The sequence below is a fragment of the Crocodylus siamensis genome, chromosome 1 (assembly GCF_052110815.1).
Source record: "Crocodylus siamensis isolate JL-2025a chromosome 1, ASM5211081v1, whole genome shotgun sequence".
Taxonomy (NCBI): domain Eukaryota; kingdom Metazoa; phylum Chordata; order Crocodylia; family Crocodylidae; genus Crocodylus; species Crocodylus siamensis.
This window is the reverse complement of record NC_143395.1, coordinates 256,589,158-256,593,146: the sequence shown is the minus strand read 5'-3', so window position 1 is coordinate 256,593,146 and position 3,989 is coordinate 256,589,158.

Below are 3,989 nucleotides of genomic sequence, written 5' to 3'. Positions count from 1 at the left end.
ACGGAAAAGACTCAATTAATCAAGTCTGCCCCGATGCATCTAATTAGAATGCATCAGAGCATGTGTATAGGTACCCAGGAAGCCTTACAAGAATTGCAGCTGAACAAGGTAGGAGAATAAATGTGACATGGAACAAGGGCATCATATTACATTCTTTTACAGTTCTAAGTAATAATTTCTATTACATTAGACTGGCATTTTGTATGATATAGTAGATTAAAATCTATACCTATTCAGTGTAGATTTGGCCTATTCAAATAAATGCTGGTATCCACTTTTTTTGGAAGTTGAAAAAAAATAAAATAAAATTCCAGGAATAGAAATTGTGGTAGCTGAACTCTGATACTGTGGAAAATACTTTCTTCTAGGCCTGGAGAATGTCTTCAAAATTTACTGCCTATGGGTATCTCAAAAGGTAGGCTACCTAACCAGCAAGCCACAAATCTCTGAAGATTTTCCAAACCAGTCTCTTTTGGAGAGCAGAAAGACATGTCTGGTCCTGTGGTTTTTAGGGGGGAGGGGGTTCTGGTTTTGAGATTGGGTTTTTTTTGGTAAACATTTCTTTTTTCACTTCATTCCAGGTATTGTCAAAGTTAACAGGTTTCCCTAAACGATCTTTTCTGATTGCACTTCTACTGGCAAACCACATGACAATTTCATTCAATCCCTTAGTCCCTGTAGTCCTATGGAAAATTAGAGGGACGTAAATGGAGGATGAAGGATTTTTGGATTATTGCATGTCTGCTGCCAAAGAATGCCTGCAAAAGGTTGGATTTCAGGATAAGATTGCTGATCTCCTGTTTTCTCAGTGGGAATATGTTGCCACAACAAATCTGAAAGAGTTTAGAGAGATTTATGAGCAAAATCCAGGACAGGAAAAAAATTCATCTCTGGTATTAAATCTTTAATCCTTGATTATTTGTCCCATAAAATGGCAGATGGTAAATCTATTGCTATTATTAAAGCTTCTGCCTCTGCACTGGCATCTGTTTTCCCTGGGGTAACTTTTGTTTGGAGAGAGTTTGGAATATGAGTCTTTGCTGCTGTCCTGGCCAAATCTGTGAAGCTCAGATGCAACTCTTTTCACTATATTAATGTTGTAGATATCACTTATCCTCAAATTATTTTCCAGCATCATGAGGCCCATCTGCTGTGTTCTCATATCTATTAGCTGTATATTGCCTTGTTATGGTGTCCTAAAAATCAAACTGTCTTTGTATAAATAAGAATACAAAAGGGATATTAATTTTTGCCTACCTACAGGTTTCTAGTACATCATCACTGGGATACAGAGGCACCAAATACTCAAATTAGAATTTCAGATGTAGTCTAAGAAACAAGATCCAAAAGTCAATACCTTCCCATACTGTAGCATTTAAAAGGAAAACTCTTTAGAAGGGGGTTGATACTGACAAACTCTTTGATACAACTAGATGTCCTTGCAAGCATATCAGGTGCAATATCATATGGATGTAAATTGATTCCCTGTATAGAGCCTCTATGAAGTACAAGTTTCCAATATACATTGTCTGCATCTTACACCAATCAATAAGGAGTACATCTCTACACTGCTCTGCAATGAACATTAGCCTACTGACAGCACTTCCATGGTTTTTTTTAAAAACAGAATACTGGCTATTCTCTGGAAATTCAGTTCAGGTGCTGAGAAACACCAAAGTTGTGTGTGATCTATAAAAAAAGCTGCCATTAGGAACTGGTAACTCTGAAAGAAACAAGACTAAATCTTTATTTCACCTAAATTTAAAATTGAATGGTGCATCTACATGTATTGTTTACTGCAAAGTATTCTAATTAGCTCTGCAATAAAGAATCACCATCTACACATGTGCTGGTATTAGGATACAGTAAATTAATTAACTCCATCATAGATAGGACTGTCAAGGATGGTATTATCGTCTGGAGAAGTAAATCACTGTGCTGAAACTTGTAGATGGTGACAGTGGCTGGCTGGGGCACAAGGATGCTAAAATGCAGGGGCTGCACTTGGGGAATTTCAGGGAAGTTAACAGGGTAGAGATGACAAATCCAGTAACCAATATTGAATCCTAACTGGGGACTAGGTTCATGGTAAGTTTAAAATATTACAACTGTTTGTTTTTTGAGCAGGGTGGAAATTACATAGCAGCAATACAAATTTCTCAGTCTGATCAACATCTTTTTTTGTTAAATTTTCTTTCTCACAGCTATTCACATTTTCATATTTAACTTTGGCATGGGTATAAATATAAATACCAGCCCAGGCTAATATTATTAAAATTATAATTATAAATGTTTAGAAATAGGGACTTCCCTTTTGCATAAGGGCTCTTGACAATAAATACAATAATATAGTCCTACCTAGATATATTATGCTATGGCATATTCCCTCTCACTCCCTTCCTTCTTCACTCAACACAGAAAGTCAGATCCAAAACTAAGGAGTACCAGAATACAGTCAGAATTAATGGATTGACACTAAAATCTGTTACACACATAGTCTTGTGTATACATACAGATGCACACTGAGTGTGTGTCTACACGTTGCCATATAGTACCATAGCTATGGCACCGTGCTTTAGTACTTCTTTTTGGAAGTGCTAACGCATGGTATAGTATTGCTGGTTACTGCACCGTGCATGTAGTGCATGGTTAGATTTTGCTACTACATCACCATAGCATCCAACTATACTGGGTGAGTGCACTGCTACCGTGATGTAGCTGCCAATCACATGATTGCTATGTTGCAGTAATGTGCCGTAAGTCACTGTAGCGCATTGCTATGTCACCATAGGGCAACATGTAAACGGATCCTGACTGCACTATAACTTAGGTTGCCGGAAGCAGCAGTTGCTGTGTTCACTGTACAAGACTGTTAGACTTTTTTAATGACCACAACTCATACAAACTAGTGTCCATGGACAGGCTTTTATGAACCTCTTTAGACAGACAAAATGCACTAGAATGCAAGCCATCTGTACAATTAAATGGGCAGTCAGCACATTTGACTTACATAAGCAATAGTACAGCCATATGTTACAACTCAATATAAATGCTGACTAATTGAGTCAACATCCTAGGATAAGGAAAACATATTCTTCAACCGTCAGTTGTCTGGGTCTGCAATAAAAATGGCAAATGAAGCTTTGGAGTGATCATTGCAGCAGAATAGATCTGTACTGAAATAGAAAGAACACTGACCAGGCCTCAGTTTGTGGTCCAGCTTATTTTTTCCATGGAAGATGTTCAATAGAATGAAGAGGAGAGCTAATGAAATGAATACGAAGATTACAACTTGTCTAACACTTCTTGCTTAATATGGGCTAGGGGAGAGGGAGCAAGTGGGGTAGAAGGAAAAAATGGTAGAAAGCTACCCTCCACAAAATAATATTTAATTTTTACAGAACAAATCCTATAGAGTAGGGGTGTCAAAAATTCAGGCTGTAAGCCAGATTTGGTCCATAGAGCCATTTTACCTGGGTTGTGGGGCTCCTGGAGGCCCCAGGAATTAGGTGTGGGGCAACTGGTGGTGGGGCCCAACTGCAGACTCTTCTTGATGGGACTAGAGGAGTTTGAAAACCCTGCTTTACAGGCTCAGGAATCAATAACTAAATATACTGGTTAAACTCCTTATGCACTACCAACCCCAAGGTATGCCTGGCTCACACTTGTTTCTCTGAACAGAAAGGTGAAATGATGAATAATAAATCATTCAGTTACTAATGACTAGGGACCGTGGTTTTCTCTGATAACCCCCACCCCCCATTTTGGGGTTAAAAAAAGTAACCCAAAATCTACATTTCTCTCTGACTAAAATGAAACACCTAACACATAGATACATATGTAGTGATGATTCATTTTGCTCACAAAAAATGCGGATTCTAGGTTACCTTTTTAACCAGAAAAATTGGGGATTTTTTAATCAGAGAAAACCACAATCCCTGCAATGCCAACAGGAAAAAAATCATTTTAGCTAAATCCTCGAAGATCCC